Source organism: Trachurus japonicus, chromosome 10 (genome assembly GCF_045865225.1).
Source record: "Trachurus japonicus isolate A0001 chromosome 10, Traja_1.0".
Classification (NCBI taxonomy): Eukaryota; Metazoa; Chordata; class Actinopteri; order Carangiformes; family Carangidae; genus Trachurus; species Trachurus japonicus.
The window spans coordinates 24,465,478-24,489,388 of NC_140916.1; positions in this window are offsets into that span (position 1 = coordinate 24,465,478).

Genomic DNA, 23,911 nt, shown 5'->3' on the forward strand with positions numbered 1-23,911 from the left:
CTGGGGACTTGTTTGTGCTAGCATCCTATCATATGATATCATCAAACCTGTAAGTCTACATGCCATTTAGTGGTGTATCATCTTATGAGGCAATCCTCGAGTTAAAGCCAGACAGAACTCCAACTATCAATATATAATCAACAAGTGATATGGTGCAAAGTGCTGTAATAAAAGAAACCACAAAGTTAAAGGGCACTCATTACATTTAGGGAAAATGTAGCAAACTCAGCCTATAGTTAGCATCATCAAGACTGAGAGACACAACTTTAAAGTGAAAACAGGGAATGGAGAATAAAATAGACTGGGCAAGCCAAAGAAGAATGAAATGTGCCAAGGACTGCTAACAGTTGTAGGACTGAATAATACAAAGGCAAAAAGGGCAACAAGATCTGAGATCAGAAAAGTGAAACGAAACATGAGTGTGGGACTCTTACCAGGTACACAACATTTCTTATGGTCTGTACCTGTGTGACTTTCAAAATAATGGCGCCATGAAGGTAAAGGTATATTACCCATTCATTGTAAAAGTAAATTATTCGCAGAGCACCCAAACCAAACAGTGGGGCCAAACAACACATCACACAGTAAGGTCACAAGTGTCATTTAAGATTTTGAGCCATGCCCTTCACTTCATTAGATCTGTTTGTGAATGTTATTAGCACTTGAGAGTGGAGTTTCTCTCTGTCTGTACTTCCCAGTATCGTACTCACTCATTTCCAAATGATTTGATTGTGTGTGTTCGATTGTGGTGTAGATCATGTGAGGCAGCAACATAAACCTGCAGTGATGAAACCTTTTTTTCTCAGTTTCATGAGCTGTACTGTCTGTGACTGATACACATTGAAAGTCAGAGTCACATTCCCTTTTTGCTGCAAGGAAAAAGACCTTTTCAAGCATGTTGTAAGAGCATGAAAAAGTTAAAATATTTGCCCAGTGGTATTTAACACTTCCTTCTTGGGAACTCAGAGAGTAAAATGTGATCGTCTCATAGAGAATAATTTGAGGAATTGCGTATAAATTCCAGGTTCCTGTCTGTGAACAAATACAGAAATCCCATTAAGACACAGAGTCTTTAAGTGAACATGTGATGGACTTTATCACTTGAATCCAGCAAACAGTCCGGCAGTAACTCTATACACCATGGCTTAACATGCACATTTACGATGATCATGTGTAAAGTCAGTGTTTTGTTTGGGGAGCCTTAGCCCTCAGCTCCAAAACCAAACTTCTCACACTTCTCCTGATTTTATGAGAATCCTTTATTAACATGACTTTGGAGAGTGCACATTTTTTTTTGTTTTTACTGAGAAATGAGAAAAATCCTTTGTGGTGACAGTTTATTTGATCCTTTGTGTAGTGTTTGTGTCTGACCACTAGATGTCCCCAGAGGATAACAGGTGTGTACCTGTACGATCACAATTTGAAATCAAAATCTAGTTGAAGTGATAGTTGAGAAGTGACACTTATTAAATCCTTGTGGCAGTCACCACAACCTAAGCAATAGTATTACATCACTCGTACTGTAGCACATGTGCACTTTTGCCTAGTGCAGATTGAAGTTTAATTGAGTATGGCTGATGTCCTTGCTCAAGTGTCATAACTCGATGTTCCACAGCTGTTGAGAATTACACGGCTGGGCAAGAGACTCTACGCGGGCTTGTGATCTGTGGCCGTGCACTGAAATGTCTCCCAGATGCCCCCAAACCATAACAGCTGAAGTGAAACCAGCGCTATGATCTCATCTGTGTGAGGGATGGAAAGTAGGAAAACAAAAGAAAACAAGAGAAGACACTGATGATGTAATGTGCGCGAGGTAGAGGGAGATGAGAAAAGGAGCTGATTGAGGTACAGAAAGGTCAGCTCATATGAAGTGGTGGACTCTGCTCCCCGATGCACAGCTCCTTCCCTCTTATTGACTGAGCCTGTTGTGATCCGGAGCTCGAGCAGATTTATTTTTCAGTGCGAACAGACCTCGGTGGCATTTAATTTGTTTTGGTTGGCATTCTTGAAGCTTGGTGTATGTGTGTGGGTCTGTGTTTATGCTAATTCTGTGTGGACTGTGAAAATACTTTGGGGAAGAATGGAGTCCATATTTGTACACAGATTCACACTGTGAACTTTCACGGACAGGGGATGTCTGCACTGTAGTTCCTGCTCTTAACATTTCATCATGCAGAAAACCACTACAAAGCCAGGTTTATTGTGTTAATAACAATGATGTTAAACTGCCAAGTGAGGAATTTACAGTATTGTGCAAGTGTGAATGCCAGGGGACTTTGGACTGAGGCACAACAGGTCCAGGTGCTGGACTGTTTGATTCCCATTCATTCCTCCTGTATTCTGACCATACATGGGACTTCTAGAGGTTTAACTCTACTCTTTACTGAATCACTATGCTGTAGCAGAAGTATGTTTTCATCTGTTTTGGTCCTTTACTACATTTTTGTCATTAGTTTTTCTTTCTTTCTTTTTTTTTGAAGACACCCAGGCCATGATGCAAAATAAGACTTGAGCTTACTGCCATAAGCAACTTTGTGAGGATGAACTAACAGTAACACTTTCAGATAAATTCTTGCATTGGCATGCAAATGAGACATGTTCAGGCTATATGCATACAAACAAATCTTGATCGACAAATCTTTAAATCACTTATTACGTTGTACATAAAGTCATCACTGTCACTAGAATAATCTGTGGCTTAGCACCTTGTGACTGAGGGTCCCACTGTAAAGATATTACTTCCTCTTAAAAGCCTATTAAGTGAAATCCACTGAACTGAACTATAGGGGTGATTTAAATTAGCAAGCAATGGGATTTGTAATTTCATGCCAAATCACTAGCTGGCTTAATAGGCAATGGTACCCATTTTCACCATCATAGTTTAGTGCTTGGGCAGCTAATTTGTCTAAGTAGATTGCTGAGATGTCAAGAGTTCTTCAACACAGTGAAATCACCAGTGTAAATATAACACTTAAAGAGTTCATTTTAACACTACCTCAGTGAACATATGGTCCCTATCTACAGAGTGTAAAATGTACACTGAACATAGAGTTACATTTCCAGACTCAATTTTACTCTGGTAAGAGTTAATATTTTACACTACACTACACTGAGAAGTGTTAATCAAGTTTTACACTATACGAGAAGTAACACCCATAGTGCTATTCACATTCAACACTGAAGAATTAAGTGTTAATAATAACTTTTCCAGTGTTCAACCTGCTTAACACGATTTTTAACTGACTCCTCCCAGTGTTACACAAAACTTAGAATGTTTTCGGGGGGAAAAAAGACAACACAATTTGTTCTTAAACTTAAAGCAGAAGTAAGCAGAATATTTGTGTTAATATAAGTCTTAAATAGTTATATCTTCAAACAGCAATCACTTAGTGTTTGGTCTGAAACATGGGTCTGTCAGTCACTCTGCTCTGCTGTAAGCCGAGGAGAAAACTGCTGAACGGCATAAAGGGGCGGTCCTCTCTGTGTGTGCAGCCAAGGGATGCGCGTGAATGTGGTGACGTAGGGACGAGGGCGGGGACTGCTAACTCCATCTGCTGACAGGAAGTTAGCCAAAACGACCGGATCGCTCACTTCTGCTTTAAGTATAAGCCAATCTGAAATTCTGACCATCGTTAGAAGAAAAGTCAGAAAACTGATACAAAGTCACAGTCGTCATCATCTAGGGACCATATTTGTCATATTTGTACAAAATTTCATGGCTCCATCAAGATGTTGAAATGTTACAGTCTGGAGCAAGGGGTGGACCAGCTGCCTATCTAACAGACTGACATCCCAGGCGGCATGTTGTGATTATGACAAAGATACAGAAAAGAAATTCTGTTAACATTGTTGGTAGTTATAGTATGTGCTCAGTATGCACAAATACACTGACTCCACCACACTCAAACAGAAAGGGTGAAAAAATCCATTTCAACATGTCACATTGAATAATTGCCAATTATACAGTGTCACCTCTGTGTCCTTTGTATGATCGATTTGACGAGTGGGATGCATCCAGCAACTCTATTAAAGAGGCCCCATGTCCTTTTCTCACTGTATATTTGACCTCCCCAGTAAATTGTCTACGATGGACTTAAGATCAAATTCTCACTTGATAGAACTCAAGCAGAGGGGAACAAATACCTGAAGCCCCCTCACACTAAATCAGTCAGTTCACTGAGTTCACTAAGTTTTAATGCGAGACTTTTGCTGCAGATGAAGTGTTATTAATGAAACCGGTGTCCCACGGTGCCACAGGCACTATCACAACCTTTGCAGGAAAATATAGGCAGGTGTTGCACAGTTTATCGTTACCTCTCAGAAGAACAGGATCAGTGAGGGGTAGCCTGCTGGAGAGAAGAGGTTGGTGGATGGATTTTCTCTGCCATTATTATATCACCTTTTTCCAGACTGCCTATAAAGTTTCTCTCAAACATGGGAGGAAACCAACTTTATTTAAGTATTGGCACTGTTTTCTCATCAAAAACTTGTTACAGTGATTGCAATATTGTTCTTAATTAAGGGGAAGGCTCCAATATGAGAAAGACCAGTGCTATCAAAGTGTCTATCAAATAGCCCGATGGTTTGGCTATAAAAGGGCCTTTTGTGTCTAACAAAGAGTGTTTTTTTTTTTTTTTGTCCTGAGATTCTCAAGCAGAAATGATGATTTTCTCAACAGACAAGAGAGAAGGAAGGGAACATAGTCACACAAGAAAATGTTTATGACATTGATTTTTCTATTATGCATTGAGAAGCACGAGATTATTATGGGGAAGTGCACATTGACATCTTTGTGATAAAGACAGGAGGGAGAAGAGTTCATTATCCCATGATTGATAACTTCAAACACCCTAAAAATCAAGATTACTTTTGATTTGCCTTGCAGAGGAGGAGGAATCAAGACAAAGACAAAGTACCTTACTCCCTTTCACATACTTGTCAGTTAAAGTAAATAAAGTCTAGTAATTTACAGGAAAGCACATGGCAGGCATACATGTTTGGAATTATATTTTTTTTTACTGTGAATTAAACACTTGGATTATATGTATAATAGTTTAGCCAAGACTAGTGGAATTAAAAAATAGCAGCAGTAGTTTCAATGTATCACACGGTGGCATTTTTATTTAAACTCTTAAGTCTGTCGTCATCCCCAGGGAGGATAGTTTTCCCTTTTTTAGAGCCCACGGTGTGTGGGATAGTGCTCTGGCCTTTTTTTGTCTCCATCCGTGGGTGGTTCTGCAGTATAAGAAGCATAAAGGGACCTGGTTCATGCACAAGATGTTGTTGTTTCTGTCTGACATCTTTATCAGACTGTCTCATGAGGTCAGTGACTGTGTTTTTGTGTGTGCGTGCATAAATAACACACACTTAAAATCAAAGAGGACAAATAATCTAAGTGACTCACTCATCACTTCTCTTTAAGTGTTTTTTTCAGAGCCTGACCGAAACTGTGACTTTCGCCGAATGAATGCTTTGAACGGCTCAACCTCTGGACTTCTTGTCATGTCCAAGTGTTAGGCACAGTGCCAAGCTTAATATGAATTATGCTTTTCCTTCTTTTATGAATTTTCTTTTGTGTGTGTGTGTGTGTGTGTGTGTGCGTGCGTGCGTGTGTGTGTAATGAATGTGTTTCTTCCTGGTCTGGTGTCCATACAGTGGCAAAGGGCAATGTCTGGACTCCTCGGGGGTCTTGGCACCGTGCCTAGGAGTTGGAGAAATCTGAGATGAAACGAATGAATCCGTCCTGCTGTTTGTAAAGAACCGCACCACAATCTTACTGTATCATAGCAATGTCAAACACTTTTTGCCTGACCGGTCATAGTGATGAAAAAACAGATAGGAAAATCATTTTTGACAATGTCAGTTTCATGCAAATGTGTTGCAGCTGATGCCATACAAGGTTGCTGTTGTTGTTACCTTCAGGGTGATCCTATCTGTAATCTAAGATTGTCTCGCATCCCTTATGCATTCTTTTGTTTATGTGACATGCCTGGTGGTCGAGCACAGGCAGAGGAGACCTGAGCATACTGTAGATGCGCATGCAGAGTGGCACAATAAACAGTTTTTAATAGATAAAGTGTTAACTGCCAGGCTTCCAGAAGGATGGATGGATGGATTGAAGGATTGGTGGATGAACAGGCAGGTGCAGACAACAGGAGACTACAGGTAAAGAAGTAAATGAGAAACAGGTAAGCAGGAAACCAAGACACAGGAAGAAACCGGGGACACCTGGTGGCAGGCTGCAGTATGACAGGAGGCCCACTAATTGCACACACTTTAGAACGTGCACACACACACAGTGGCTTGCAGTATTTGTGTGACTGTGAATGCAATCATCTATGCAAAAATCCCAGAAATGATAATAACATGAACAGGCACAACCTGGGAGAAACATCTGTGAAATGCTGTGGGGTTTTTCTCGTCAGGCAGACCTGAAGCTGAGCCGTCCCGTTGTTTATCTCCGGACAGACAGTTTGCGATGCATGAGGGAAACGGAGGGAACAAGAATAAGAGGCGGTCTGCAGGATCAATTAGTCGGTACATTTGATTAAAGGTAGTGCTTCATATCTCACATGCATTCAGGTGTAATTTTGGATCAAAGAGGTGGATGCGTAATTGTTTGTAGTGAGGGCCAATACAATCAAAGCAGTGGACTATTTCTGTCCAGTTCGTACTGTATTATCTGAGCAACAGAAGCTGATATGTGGAGAAGTAGGCCTGTGATGCCATGCCAGTGGAATGCCAAAGGGTCAACAGGGCAGCCTCTTCAAAGGCAGGGTCATGTCATGGCATTGTTTTCTCTGTCTTGCCTGATGAACAGCTTGAGCGGGTTCACGAAAAAGACTCACACCTGGGATTATGTCCAAACTATTTGAAAGCTCAGACCTTTCCAGGAAAGAATTCACTATAGTCACACTACTTTTACACGTGTAGTTTGCTTACTCAATTTAATCTAAAATGAAATTGGGACCGAGACAACAAGCTTTCCTCTTAAACCTTTCATTCAACTTGCAGCACATAAAACGTAAGAGTAAAGCAGTGGTCAGCAGCAGAGACAGAGACACAAAGAGACATCAAAACAAACAGAAAAAGTGCAAGAAGTGGGGTTTATGTTTTTTGAACACACAGACCATAAGTAGCTAGGCAATGCCATTTTTTATATATATAAAAAATTTGCAGAAAATATGCTCTGACCGAAGCTAGCATAATGTTTCTCGTTCAACATCTTAAGGCACTGTTGCTGATAAAAGATCGATGATATAAATATGCTGCTTTGAGTAATGATTCTTGTCTGAGGCGACAAAAAAAAAAAAAAGAAAAAGCTCCATGAACTGGTAAAAATGTCCTTGAATTAAATCTACCCATTTGTCCTCATTGAAAAACTCAATCAAAAACAGAATGAGTGGATATGCAAATGTTTTCCATTTCAAAAACTGAACTGTGGGACATGAGGCACGAGACACGAAATGTCTCCTGGTTCATTAAAGTCCATTTTCAGCGCGAGTGCGTGCTGGAGGTTTCAAGTTGTATACTGGACCACTATTGGCTCCTCACTTGTGATATCATCAGTACTGCTTCTATGGATATGTTCAACTCAGATTTAAGGTGAGCACAGAGAAACTGTTCCTCATCAGCAGTTTCATGTGAAAACAGTCTTCTCATGTCAAAGTCCAATTGCAGTAGCAGTAAGGAAAACATTTGTCTGAGGCCCTGCCAAGCCACAAAACCTTGGTATCTGCAAAATGTTCACCCACTACACATTTTATTGTTTACCCTCAATACCCTACAATATGAAACCTTACAGTATGGGCTATATTACTCTAACTATAACATTAATATTTATATGGTTTAGGCACTTGCACAACCAACTAATGGTAAATTGTTATCATTTCAAGACACAAAACACAGGAACATCTGTAGAATGTTATCTACAGAAACTTCTAATGTCAATTCACTCTGCACCAAGTCTATACTGTAGATACAGTTACCACTGAAAAACCTACAGACTCTCGTGTCCAGACATCATACAGTTGTCATGTTCGGGGTTCATAGAAACATATTCACATAGGGGGTCATATTGTGAATCATGCATTTCTATCAAATTACATGCACAATGCTGCAGAATCTTTTTTTTTCCTCTCTTGACTGAATTTGGATGTAATGCTGAGGGCGAACAAATAAATATCTAAAGAAAAAGAAAAAAAATCCAAATATGCAATGTATTTCCCACAATTATGACATTTAAGTCAAGCGACAACAAAGAAAAAATGTTCCCATGGTCATAACTCAAGCAAGTTCTAGTAATCTTATTTTCTGCCCTTACATGAACTCTGCTGTTTGCTGTTTCAGCCACTTTCCATGTCATTATTTATTTTTTCTCTACCTCTTTTCCTGCTGCATTTTTTTCTAACTCCCACTAACCCCACTGCGCCCAGAAGCATTAATTCAGTTCAAGTTAGAATATGTTGGAGGCTCCACTTCAGAGAGTTAGCCAACACGTTTCCTTAACAATGCTCTGCCTCTGCACCTTGAGCCACTCACCCACTGCCCTATCAAAGGAAGAGAAGGGACCGGACACCTTGCCTCGTGTGAATGTGTATGAATGTGTATGAGTGTTTGGTGGTGGATATGGTTGGATGGGCCGTTTGGCGCACATTGGCAGCCGCTGTCAGTCAGTCTCCCAGGGCAGCTTACCACCACCGGTGTGAATGTGATATGAATGAATAATGGTTTGTGTAAAGCACTTTGAGAAAGCGTTTTATAAATCCAATCCATTAAGCCTCCCCTACAGTTGGCCACAACTTGTTATATTAGACATGGGGATTAGACATGTGGATGCAACTGAACTTTATTCATGTCAGTCTGACAACTTGAACATCAATATTTGGGAACTTGTGTTTCACACAGAATCGTGCAAGCATGTTGATGCTTGGGTTGTACCACAGGCTTGAACTAGCCTGGCTAACACCAGACCTCATCTCAGTGTAGATTGAGATTCGGTCTGGGAACCACCCGTACATTTTTTTGTATTTGAGTAATGGTTTATGAAAGCCCAGAGCTGTCGATTGGGCGCTACGGATGTCTATCAAATGCGTCTGTACGTAGCTTATAGCCAATCGTATCAATCATACCCGATGACGTATGTAGAGTGACAGAAATCCACTCACTTAACGTTGCTTTTTTCCCCCCCAAAATAAACTACTTAAAGGGATAGTTCACCAAAAATTCAAATTTCACTCATTTTGCACTGACACCCAGTTCACGGCTCCGCTGGTGTCAGTGCAAGCTATCAACAAAGTCACTTGTCATCATCGTCTTGCTGCTCCCTCCCCCATTCTGTGATTGGCTCGCTCGTTGAGGGAAAAATTGGGTCCATGGTTTCCAGGCTGACTTGCAGAGCAAATAAAAAATTGTGCGCAAGGCAGCATGGGTATACCCATACAGGCTAAGCTTGAACGGGATCTCTCCTCCTTTTTGCATTCAGACCTGGCACTCAGCAGTTTGCTAAACACAGGTTGAATCACACCAGGGCAAACAGTGACAGAACTTCAGAACAGAAATAGATAAGGTCTGTGCTTCTGCCTCATTCCTCAAGAGCAATGACACGGTTGGTCCACAGAGTCAGACCACAGCAGCTATCTATCACTACACTGGCACCTGATTATTGTGACTCAGGTGGCCGCCGGTCTACTTTTGAGTAGTAATGACGATAAGGCCTTGGCTGTTCTGGTGCTGCTCTCTGCCCTGTTTTAAGCAGGTGGTGAAATTTCCACTTGTCCGGTTCTGGGCCAAGACAAGGGCTGCACATTCTCAGAGAAGTTGAGTTACATCCAGTAAACAGCCGAGCGTTTGTACTATATTTATACAGAGGAAGTGTCAATACAAGGGCAACACTGATAGCTGGTGATGCTTGATGATCTTTTGCGTTTTTCAGAGTTGTTGAATGTGGTTTCCTGTCAGGGGCGGCTGGTGGTGATGGTTGCTAAGAGGTTAGAGTGCATCCTCTGATCAGCTCATCTTCTTCATCTTCACATGCTGAACTCGGGTCAAACAGGACGGGATGGTGCTGCGTTGTTAGCATGCTAACTTTAGTCAAACAGAAGAATTGACAGAAATAAAAGAGTTATTATTGGCTTTGCTTTCCACTGCAAGAGACTTGGCAGGTAACTTGTACAGTCATGTTTCTTGGAAACTGATGTCACTGCTAATGTTGTCTATAGCAAAAAAAAAAGTAGAAATAGCAACCACATTTGAATTAGTTGCTGCAAGTTTAAATTAAAAAGCTAATTGTATCATGTTCATCTATCATAATGAATTATTATTATTATTATTATTATTATTATTATTGAACAAATTAGAGTCATATTTAGTCTAAGTCATTTTTATTATTGTGCATATTTGGTTAAATATGATGTGGGTGGAAGAGGTTTTGGTGTCTGAGTCAATGCTTTTATCTGTCTGTGCCTTGTTATACATACTGGCTCGTTTGCCAGTTTAACAAGCTTGGAAAATATTTGTGCTACCAAGCCCATGCGTTTTGTTTTCTTTCTTCTGTAGCCTTTTAACTACAAAGCACCCACGACACATATTTTCACACACATCTCTGCATTTCTACATACAGTACAGAAATATATATATATAATATAATTGAGCAGAAAATTAAAACACTGTGGGATACTGGCAACAACAGTCTGCTACTTTTATTTTGAATTCTACAGTAAATTTGGATCAATATTATTCATGGACAAGTGCTGATGAAGATAGCATTACTATCTCTATACGTGCTGTAGCAATGGAAAGATGAATAGTGAAAGGAGGAGAAAAAGCTCCAGTGCCTCAACCTCGGTGTCATCTCTCCCACTCACAGGTACTTTGCGATGCAGTTTGGTCTTTGCTAAATATTCCCATTTATATGCAGGTGAGTGAGCAGGTGTGTGCTAGTCTATTATCCCTTTGATTCCTATTTCGTAAACAACACGTCAGAGATGATGGTGGAGATGGAGAGCAATCAGATTCTATAATTATATCAGCTCTTTTCCGGAACACAATGCTAATATTAGAAGTTCTGCTAATGCGTCTCCCAGTTAAATTCTGAATTAAAAACCTGCATTATTCATCACCTGCAATCTTGGCAATGAACCCGGGTGGAAAAACTGAGGCTTATCGCTCACTGCTCGATGATAGGAACCATTGGTGTAAACTGAAGAGGGTTTCACACATAACAAGATAACTAAATGCCCCTCTCTTGGGTGTGTGCTGGAAAATTAGAAATGCACATGTCATATGTGTATTAAATATATATCCTATTTATAGATGTACGTACATTAGCACAAACCTAAGGAGAGAAGTCAACTTCAACTCCTAAAAAAAAAAAAAATCATCCACCCAGTTAGTTAAAAATAAAGTTGTGCCTGTGCTGCTGATGGCAAGCTGCAGCTAAAGGTTACTCTTATCAACTCTATATAAAAAGGTTACACTTTGCAACAAATGTTTGGCTCATGGGTCGGTTTTCACTTTTTGCAACTGCAGTGCAGCTCAAGTGCTGCAGAGATTTTGGGAGGTAATGAGCCTCTCATCGTAAAGGCCGCTCTTCACACCACTTCTGTGGGAATTAGTTTGTGGTTGAAAGGTGTGTGAAGAATAATTGTAACCGCAATTATAACCACAAATTTGTGGATTCAAAGTGACATTTTTTTCTGTGAGATTTTACTATCCTTGCAGTCAAGGCTGGATTTGATAGCCATCAGTGCTCCGAGGCAAACAGTGCTCGCAAGGTAAGTAACTACTAAATTAGCCAACGTCTTTAAGCTGCTAACTGGCCCCATGCCTGGGAGGCGAGTTAAAGGTCAGATCAACTCCTTGCTAATTGCTGTAGAGAACAGCAGAGCTAGCTCTAACCTTTGGTGGGTTAAAAAAGCAAAAGGTCAAGCTAATGTACAGAGTACAGGTAGATAAACAACAAACGGTTTTCATAATTAAATGCAATGCTATATTGTCTGCATGTGTCACAGATAATGTAATTTATGTTCTAACTTGCTTGAGACATAAAACATTCACATACTGTTTGTTGTGATGTCAGTCATTACATTATTAGCATTATGTTATGTAACCAGTGTGAGAAACACCATGAGTGACAGCTATTAGTGAAACACCCAAACCTTTGCTAAGCAACGATACTGTATGCAAATAGAAGTACAGACGTGAATACGTAAAATTCTCTCTCGTCTCTCGTCTCTGCATTAAACATGTACCAGATGTTAGACTGAAATTTGGCTATAAAAGGTTTATATATTCCTTTTTTAAAAGACTTGTAAAGCTGAGACTCCCATCTGAGATCTGTGGAGACAAAAGCACAATAATAGTCTATGTAGTCATTTTGGTTGATCTGCTATGAAAACCTGTCATAGTAACTGACAAGGTCCATGCTAACAACTACAGTATTTGGTGTCTGAGCTCTTGAGCATTGCATGTGGTCCTGATTTATTTATAGTTTGCATCAAGGAATTACTACTACTTTATCGCAGCTATCACCGCTGATGCTAGGCTAATGTTGGCTCATGACATTGCCTTAGTGAAAAATATTGATGTTGTGGCTTGTTAATGACCTAAATCTACGCACTGATTGAAGTGAGGACTTCACAAAGGCAACAGCAGATACTGTGAAGAGTAGTGAACAGATATCAGCTTGACTGCCATGTCACTGACCTCACTCCCATTTCATTAGAGAAATCAAAGATTATAGATAGTGAACATTCAAAATGAATACTGCTAAAACCTAACTGTATGTCAAGCTTAAATTATTTTTCAAATTTTAAAAAGGTACATTAAAAAGCATCCCTCTTAATATGGAAAACAACTAGCGCATTAGCAGTACAAGCATACAAAATATTACAGTGCATTTTCATTAAGTGGTGAACAGCTGCAAATACTGCAGCACAGCCCTGGTCCAAACAGCAAGGTCACATTTGATGCGAAGTGACAGGCAGCATAATAAAACAGCTCCTTGTTGTTAATGACAGACGACTCTACTTATCTGAGCCATAAAAGAGAACCTCTCTTTCTTTATCTCTCTATCACGTCTGCCCTCCTCCACTCCTCTGTTTCAGGCCTCTCTCCTTAATGGGGGACGTGCACAAACACTCGTGTCTCTTAGCAATGCTGCGGGGCGCACATTGTTACTGCACTGGTTCTACAAAACAATTTCAATCAAGAGAAGAGGAGAGGTTTGAAAAACTGAGCTTCTGCTGTGATGATTCTTAATTAAGTCTCTGTTGATGAATAAAAAAAAAACACTGTCCCCAGTCATTATTGGCGAATAAAATGCACAGATTGTCATTTGTGAGTGCTCTGCTATTACCACTGGCAATGGTAAACACTGCAGATTGACATAGAATATATGCTGGAGCCTTAACTGTTGTTTATTACATCCTTAGCCAACGGACAATGTTAACTTAATACATCTTTTAATAATAATAATATTTGGGAATTTTGGCCAGTATCTCTATCAGTTGTCAGCACAACAGAGTTTGGTAGGTCAAAGTTGTGAACATATCAACAGATAGATTATATAAAATACTAGGCCAAACTGATTACAGATGCACAATTACAGCAAGTACACCAGGTCATAACTGAGCTGGGATGTCTTTCTGTAAATTGTGATGGATGGTTACAACCAGAGGTCTGGGAAAATATTTCTATTGGCCTTCATTTCTCTCTCAGATAAGTTTCACTAACCTGGCAATTTGTTTAAAAGGAGTCAGATTCTCTCACAGCTTGCGTACCTTACCGCGCCAGCCTGCTTTTTAACTACGTATGTCGCAACAGCAGCATACATGTACTGTAGCTTTATTATTATAGGAATGAAGGTAATATTTATGCAACTGTTATTGATATTTATGCAAGTGTTACCCAGATTGCAATAAACCAAAATGATCCTGTTAACAAACCATTGCTTTCCTGTGTGTCCTTCAACAGTCCAGTGAAAACATCCACTAAGTAAATACATAAAGTATAAACAGTAAAGTATAAACAGTAAAGTAAAAACAGCGCGGCATCAGGCGGTGACACATTTGCTATTGTTTCGCGTCCTCTCCAAAGAGACTGGATGTGACATCAAACAATGACTACAACCGTCTAGCTGTTGTTTGAAATGTTATTACTCCTACGTTACTGTTCTTACTATTCATCAAACAGACAGGAGCATGGCCTCTCTGATAAGGTCCCATTTGCCATGTTTTTATCACAGGTTTAATGACGTTAATTTTGTACTGACATGTGCGTTATGCAATGTTTCAAAGTGGCACCAAAAAGTGAAAAATGTTCAAATCTAGATGTAGACCAGGAAATAGCAGTGAGAGTATACCGTTGGTGACTAAACACTTTTTACCCAGTGCATATCCTGGTGGTGTTTGTGGTCCAGTCTGATTTTGGTCTATTGCAAAAGCTATGCAAGTTGTTGGTTTACAATGATGACAATACTTCCTTAAGTGGAACCAAGCTCAGCTGACAGTGGGTCTAGGGCGGGGTACACCTTGGACTAGATGTCTGTTTATCACAGGACTGAGAGACAAACAACCTGACACACGCCCCATGTGTTGAGGCTATAGTCCTCGACCCCGGTTCAAATCCTGCGTCGAGCGGCCCTATCCTGCATGTCATTCCCCCCTCTCTGCCTCCCATTTCCTGTCTCTCTCTCAACTGACCTATCCATTAAAGGTGAAAAAGCCCCCAAAATATATACTTTAACCTAAAGTCTTTGGGAGGAAACTGACCTGGAGAAAAACCATACAGGCACAAGGAGAACAAGCAGACTGAACCTCATTTCTGAAAAATATTTCCAATCTTATTTCACAAAGTTATATCTTTAAGAAAATACTCCTACTAAGCCACTGCCATATTGCCATGGAGAAAACTAAAAATAACCAAGGTGTATATGCTATACGTATACATATACTGTAATATAGACACTTGATCTGTTCTTTCTCTGAATTAACAAGATCATTATCTCAGAATTCTGAGAAGAGAGAAGAAAAATCCATTTGGTGATAATCATCATTAATTCAGAGAAATGGAGCAAAAATGTTTTTCTTTCTCAAGTGAATACATTATGCCTCTATTTTATTGGTTATATTCTGAATTATTGATTCAGTATTATTAGCAGTAAAATGATTAAGATTTTAATTAGAAGAGTGGTGAATTTATGTGGTTCTCGTCGGCTTGAAGCTTCACCACAGTGAACAGCACTTTGCTCTTTGAATTAAAACATTATGGAAGACAATGGCAGTGCAAGTTCTCTATGGTTGTCTAAAAGGAAGACAATGTTCTATGTCTGCTCCAAAGAAAATGGTGATCTGTTAATTGTTATTATCCTTGGGCACAACTTAAAATGAAAATCGTTTCTCGTCCTTGGATGAAAACAGTAGATGAAGTCATTAACTGGTTTTGCAATTTATTTAAGGCGCAGTATACAATGCAACACCAAGACACATCTGTGAGGCAGTTAGAGAGCAGTGAGTGTTGTGCCCCTCGTCCTGCCGCTAATGGCAGCATTTAGAAGACTATATCCCTGAAATACAAGGAAAGGCCACGCTTTCTCCACACCCTGCTCTGCCTGGGGAGTCTTTAATTGTTGCTCTTTTGTCATTTTGCCTTTTAGCCCCCACTCCCTCTAAGTAATGGATGACACAGCCAAAGCTTGTCTTTCCTTAAACCCCTGCTCTTTGGGTGCATCTATGTGGGCATGGCAACCAGGCAAAGCGGCAATAAAGGTGGGTGAAAAAGAAAGGAGTGAGTCATCTTCATCCGCATCCAAATGTGCGAATCAATTTGAAGAAAAAGCTGTGTGGAAGAGTGGAATAGCAGGCTGGATCCCAACATCAATACAGTCATACACAGTGAGGACACTTTTCATGCTGTATGCTATTGCTTATTATTTTACTAATATAAAAGAATGAAGATGTGCTCTGAATCCTCTCACAAAAAAAAAAAAAATCTCACACTGCATATATTTCATTTTATCAACCTCTAGATGGTATCTTTGGTGCTTCCACTCATTACTGTACTGTTTGTACTCTGTCAATAATAATGTGTGCAGAAAGGAAGGACTGCTGGAAGCTGATTTCCATCATTAAACATCCTTTAGAAACACCTGAGAGCACACTTGGGTGTTAGGGAGTAAAACACCCATATTAAACCAACTTTATTTTTATGACTCATCTGTAAAGACGAACATGTCTATTAGGGTAACTTTCTCACACTAAGTTTTAAGGTTGACTCTTTTTTCCAGTATTTGTGCTGAGACCGTCTTGGCTGTGCTTGTTATTGAAGGAAAATTCATGTTGAATAGAAATGTGAGCAATTTAGGGCTGTCTTGCTTGGCACCTGCAGGAAGTGAGATAGTATGTGGTAAAAGAGCATCTCTCTAACGCAATTACCAGAGCACTCTCCAATTTGAAAGCTTCACTCAGGCATGTGTTCAGAGCTGGCTTCATTAAATCCAGCTTCCCAATGCAGCTTTTCTTTAAGCTCAAACTTCAACCTCTGGGGCTGCAGCTGTTCAAGAACAATGTTATGTTTAGCATAGTTGAAAAAAATGATCACTTTTGCATGTGTCTACTATATGTACAGCGCATGCATGCAAATATGTACGGCATGTACATGAGCCACCGCACATGGCCCTTACATACATTACACCTGCCTGTCCCACGTGCAGACAGTAGAATATTTCTGAGGTATAAGTTTCCTGAAAGCTTTGTTGTAGTAGTTCACAGTTTGGTTTCAGACAGAAAGGACTCAGCGGACCAGCCAGACCTGTTCACACCTTTCTATTCCTGCCTGCTGGCTACTCACATAGTGTTCTAGGTCATAAATATTGGAGTGAAGCCCGCAGACAGAGGTGGTGACTGACGAATATATTTTTATCAATAACCCACTGATGTAACACTTCTGCAGCCAGGCCGTTTCTGTTGGAAAAACATATCAAGGCCAGTCACATGCAACGCTGTTAAGTCTGAGACAAAAAGTAAAAGGTCCTGCCTTTGTTTTAAAGTTACTTGTAAAAGATTAGGCTGCAGTAAATATGAGTTGTTAACGTGAAGTCATGAAAACTGCACGGCAGCTCATGAAACGTCTTTGTGCTGCATCTGTGCCAAAGGTTTCTGTTTTTTATAGACATTTCTGTTCATATTTGTTGTCCTTTTCAATCTTGCTTTTGTTGTCAGGGAATGAATAGGGGGCCCTGAACCAATGAATTGCTTTTAGAAATGAATTTAGAAAGGACAAAACATTTTTTTCTGTCATTGAGCCTCTAGCTACAGTCTATTTTTTCCACCATTTTTATAGATTTAAACTTTGTAAACTGCATCTAAAATCCTGGACTAATTCTCTCCTACTCTCCAGTATATCCATTACACTGTAAGCTAGGATAATGCACCAGTAATAGGATACATGCATACCTGGAGCACTGTACGTCCAGGTTTTAAACTCAGTGATTGTAATTTCTCAAGTGGTCTCATATGATAAGGAGGGAAGTAGCCCATGGTATAAATAGTCTGTCTGTCTGCGAGTAATTTTGGCCACTTGCTGTCCCAGTCTGAACTGCCAGCTATCAGGAACACTTGGGGGGGTACAAGGTTTCATTTCGTCGAAATACATATGGTGGCTGCTAGTGACGAACTGGTATCACGTGTCCAGGAACAGGGAGATAAGTGTTATATGCCACTCACATGCAGGCATCCAGAGACATAGACATGGACATACCAACACCCAACCAGGAGCCAAGCATGTTTGCACAATTTGCATTAGCTGGCAGACGCACAAACAGGAAACTCTTGATAGGTTCAGCAGGTTCCCATGCAACATTTGTTTTGAACTTTGCCTTGAATTTGAAATCTTCTTCCCAGCTGCATGTTGTGACGGGGGAAAAAAAGAAAACAACTTTGGTGCAAGCAGTGGTGTGCCGTCAGAAGAAGCAAAGCCAGCAGTGCTTGACCGGCTAAAGCTAAAATTAGACATCAATTGAGTGATACCAATGTGGAAGCGATATCTCCCGTCACATCCGAAAAGAGTGTTATGTTTCATAAAAGATTTGATTTCACCAGTTTGCGTCCATCTTGTAATTTACCACCCTCTTTTGGCCATGGTGTTGTCACCAGAAGCTACGTTGACTACCAGAGCTTGTATCTGTTGTTTCTGTTATTTTTGTAGGCATGGCCAGGTCCCATCCACAAAGCCTGGGGTTGTCAACCAGAGGGTGGAAAGTTTTGGGGGGTAATATGTGCATGTGCATTGTGGAATAGTGCTGAGATCTTTGACGAAGGGTGGTTAGCGAGTTATAGCTACATTCTTTCTCGTACCATTGCCAGCCAGGCCAACAACGGGCAAAAGAAGTTTCTCTTGCAAAATATTGTCAGTTTTTCAGTTATTCATTTAGAACTCATCATTTTCTCTGAGCTATCAATTGAAATTTCTTTATCTGGATAAACCCTTTGAAATTAATCATCTCATTTTCGAGGGGATCCAAACAGACAAACATTAACTCATCGTACAAACATGTTCTCAACAATACAACCCCCCCCCAAAAAACAAACAAACAAAACAAAACAAAAACAAAACAATACAGTCCACAACAATAAAACAAACCAATAAACAAGAAAAAAAGACAAGCCACAGTCAACATAACAACATACTGTAGGAACAATACAACTGTCAGAAGGCCACAATGGCCAACACTGAGACTGAGATAACAGTAATGATTACTATCAATTCACCAAATCAAAAAGAACATGCAGCTTCAGTTAAAACAGGAGCTATCGTGTCTGCCTTCCTCTCTCTTTTCCCCTCCATTCATTCAGTAGGGACACACTGCTATTTTATGAGCCACTAAAATTTCACAACACGAGCTACTAATGATTTCAATAGAGTGCAGAAAAATGACATTGGGGCACTAAAGACAGTTACAGACAAAAATATGCACTGTTTTGAGATCTGTTATAATGATTTGCTCATTGGAAGATTCCCTGTAACCATAACAGTATCTTCAGTAGCAGGTAAATTGCAAATTACACTGTGATTTACAATCACTAATCTATGTAAGTTGTCTCACTGATCACGTTGGTCAACATGTGTGACAATGAGAAGTGAATGTTGGACAGATTGAGGCAAGACAAGACACCTTGTCAATGGAGTGTATATCACCTACTTAACATTTTGAAGATTACATCTGATGTGTTTATTTTTCCTGCAGTGGTAGTTGATACTATGTGTAAAAGTCACTGCATGCCGCTGGGTTTAAGTCATACGACATCAGCCAGGCCATAAAAGTGTGCATTGAATGTAGCAAACAGAAAACTGATAGATGTACTGTAAAGATTTTCCAAGGTTTTTTTGAATGAGAGAAATGTTTATGTCGCTTGTACACAGTGCCCTTTTTCTGCATGATCCAAACTTGTCAGTACTAATTTGCTGCTCTGCAGTGATCAGCCAGTCATAAACTTTAAACAGTGCTGGTGTTGTATGGTGCTCATCATGCGGGTTATAAAGAACCGATTTTCTCTGTGGGTACATACATAAAGACAAATGAAATGAGTCTTATTCCTACTTTTTCTGCACAGAAACATGTGTGCATCAGCAGACCGACATAAGCTGAGAGTTTAGCTGTTCACATGAGTTCCCCAACACAAGAAGCCCCCTCTTCCTTTAATCCAGTCAGTTGTCACTTCATATCCACTCTAAAGCCAGGAAAAGAATACACAGCATTTGCCCCGCTCTCATCTCTCACTGCTTCCTCCCTGAACACTGCGTCTTTGTCTTTACAGTTTAAGACCGTTTCTCACACTGAAACAGACCTCTTCACCTCTTACTCAAGCTCACCATCCATGAATTCACCTCACAAAGCCCATTCAGGGCCCCATGTGAGCAGAGAGCTCATTAAAAAGCTGTCCATCCATCTGGCTGTGTCTTTATGTATGCTTGTCATGCTTCATACCAGCTGCTTGGCACACTGCTGTCACCAAAACTTCACCTCCACGTCCAGGAAGCTATTGCAGAATACGGTATTTCTTGCCTTTTGCTATGTAACTTCTTTTTTTTTTTTGGGGGGGGGGGGGGGGGACTGCCAATCTACCACCTCTCTGTGGAAAGTAAAGGACCAGTGTGACTCAGTGGAACAAAAAGAGTGATCAACTACTGTTATCAGACCCTCATATGTGCCATACTTTGTACTTTTGTCTGTGTATATGTGGACCATTATGGCACCTTGTAGTCACCTCCTGTACGTATGTGAGTGGAAGCTGTATTTTTTCTCTTTCCTATTCAAGGTTTGAGTGTTGCTGTAATGATGGCCGGCCATGAGAAACCGGCGTCACAGAGGGACCTGGTGAGGTATTCAGAGGCCAGCTGAGCTGAGCACTTCCACTAACAGCCAGGGCTGCTGTGATAGTTAAATCTCTGGCGGGGACAATCTGGAAAGGTTATTTCCATTCGCTGAATAGCTTGTGGGTGGGCTTCCTCTTGGCCCTCGTTGAGAAAATGTTGAGGGGAGATAGAGTGACAAAGATCTGGCTTAAAGGACGAAATATGAAGCAGATTATGGAATGATTATATAAATTGATTACATGAATTATTATGCATTAGCTTTGATCTATTACTTTATAAAATAACTACGACATTTCTTACAATTGAACGCTCCCCTGAATAATTCTGTCCAATCACAGTTGAACAACTGCTATTTCTGTAAGCCAAAGCAGTATGAATGGGGCCGTAATTATCGAGATACGCTGTGTCCAAATACTTGGGAGTTTTGGCATATTTTTCTGTGTTTGTGAGAGTAAAAAGTGAAATGTTGTAGTTAGGAATGATTTAGAAACTATGTTTGGATTTGAATACGTGCCACTGTTGAGTCTAAGTATGCACGTGTCCATGTTTGTATGCAGTTGATAGATAAGCATGTCACATGTTGCTGAGTGAGCAGCAAGAAAATGTAGATGTCAAAAAAATTGCAAGTTTTTTATCTTCATAAAAGTCAGATAGAGTCTCAAAACGTCTCTGATCTTTTTTCTCTTTCAATCAATCAATAGCAGTTACAGATTTGGGTGATTCGTCTTTATCTTCATTGGTTCTTCACGACAATCATTCCCCTTTCAAACTGTGACACATGTATTTACATTGTTGTCTGATACATTCTCATTATGATAAAATGTTTTCATCCAACTGGCCAGAAACAGCTGCAGAAATGTGGCTAATATTAGAATCTTGTTTTTGTTTAAGGTTTAAGGTTTGTTGTTTTCATGGGTGATTCTACGCCCTACGTGCACAATACACAACTATACCACAATACAATATAATTACACATGTAAGAACACATACTGAAGAGGGCAAGGCTGGATGAATGGTTTGTTACAATTATATGAATGTGTCAAGTGTGCAGCTTTAGCTACAGTAGCACAGTTCACACTTATTTTGCATGTTTCCGATTGAGACCCATTCCCAATTCTTGAACCACCATCATCTTTACTGCCAGGGGACACACATTTATGACTGCCTGTTCTACCATGGGTTTTATGCCTCTTAAAATGTTTGAACTACTGTAAGTGGAAAATTACAGGCTAAGCCGGAAATTGTTGCTCCTCATTTATTGTAAGGAGTGGATACTCAAATCTGATGTTTTGACTACATATGTCACTTGTTAAGAAAATGGAATGGCTAGGCTATCTGTACTATCAGGGACATATCATTTATTCATAAATGTATACCATAATTCATAATAATTTTATAACGTATATTTAATATAATCAATATTATACAAAGTTTACTCTTTACTCTAACACTCTTGTTACTGTATTGTACCATGAAAAGAGAAAAAATCTGAAAGCTGTTATAAACTATGGCCATCTTAATAATACAGTAATATGAATAATAATGTCCAGTTTTATTAGTACACAACTTTTAAAGGCATCCAAAGATGCTTTGACAGTTTGAATTGCTAGCGGAGGTACAGATGCTATTAAGCTTCACATGTATTGACCAAGTGTTTCCTGCATCATTGTGATTTGCTGTGCTGTGACATTTGCTGTGAAACTCATGAAAAGGTTAATGATATATGAAACAGATTGTACAGTACCTGAGGAGGCGAGGTCATTTGATCTGCCGTTTCCCTGCACCTCCAATACAATTAGTCTCTCTGATTCATAACGTTTGTCACAGATAATAGGGATTTATATGGGTGCAAGAAGATAATGAAATGTAATTCTTAATGACAGTCAGGATATAATGAAAGTCTGTAAATATCACAGAAGGGACTACCCCCCCCCATTTTAGAGAGATACTAAGGATTAAATCAGTTATTTTCTGAGTTTTAACCAGAACAAAGAGATCAGATCACATCACCCCAGTTCTGAAGACCTTACACTGGCTCCCAGTCAGCTAGAGAATAGATTTTAAAGTTCTGCTACTGGTTTACAAATCACTGAATGGTTTAGGTCCAGAATACATGAATGACATGTTAGTGGAGTATAAACCCAGTAGAGCTCTGAGATCTACTGACTCAGGTCAAATAGTGAAGCCCAGAGTTCAAACCAGACATGGTGAAGCAGCATTTAGCTGTTATGCTGCACACAAGTGGAACAAACTACCAGCAGAACTGAAATCAGCCCCAACTGTAAGCACTTTTAAATCCAGGTTAAAAACATTTCTCTTTTCACGTGCTTATAGCTGAGAACTTAAAGGGACAACGAGGAGTTTTGGAAAAGCGAAGCGTTTTCACACTACATTTATGAGCCTCCGCGCGCACCGTATAATTCTTTGACCGGCGCAAGACGGACTCATGTTTTCATTCATCAATAATTAAAGTCAGAGGTTCAAAGAGGTTCACATACCGTCGTAGTTCCGACCATAAACGGCGATTCGGCTGCGTTATTCTCATGACTCGCCACGAAGGAAACGCCGGTCGGCTCGACCAGCATTTCCGCCACCACTAATAATAACAAAATAACGATAGAGACAGAACGATATATTTATCGAAAATGGGCCCATTAACAAGTGTGGGTAGCGGAGATTCATCCACATTAACGTGAGACTTTTTTATAACCGAATAGAAACTCCTCGTTGTCCCTTTAAAACTTTATCCATTTTCTTTTATTTTACTTTTATTTGCTCTTGCTTTTAACTCTGTTTTTAGTGTTTTGTTTGTTTTTATTCTGTCTTATGCTTCTTTTTTTAATGTTTTGTCTTTATGTAAAGCACATTGAGTTGCCTATGAAATGCGCTATATAAATAAAGATGCCTTGCCTTGCCTTGCCTTATTGGGCTTCTTAAAGGAGTGTCTTAATTTTTAACTTAATACTTTTAACTTACTTAATTCATGTTTCCTGTTAAACATGAAACTGTCTGTACACTAACTTGGCTTGTTATTATTGTAGTCTGAAAAGGCTGTTTTATGTTTTTAAATTTGTTTGTATTTGCATGTGCTTATTTTTTCTGTACTATAGTGTTAGAATTCTGTCTTAACCCTTCATGTTCTCTGTTCCTACTACAGATGGAAATTAGCTAGTAGCTAACTCTGGTATGGCTGAGAGCTGTGCACTGTCCCTGTTAAACAAACAGACAAATAAATAAATAAAGTTTGGGTACACTTTGCCAATGATAAATGTGTCCTAACTTTTGACTCTCCCCTTCAAGTTAATGGAGAGTGTGTCCAAACTTTTTCCTGGAACCTATCAACCCCTGGTTCTGTGCCTGGTAAGCCCTGTTGGTGTTAGGAATAGGACCTTGTGCCCCTTTTCATTCCCAGTTTGATCTCGGTGTGGCTGTATCTGTGTTTATGTGTGTGTGTGTGTGTGTGTGTGTGTGTGTGTGTGTGTGTGTGTGTGTGTGTGTGTGTGTGTGTGTGTGCGTGCGTGTGTGCCAGCTGTACCCC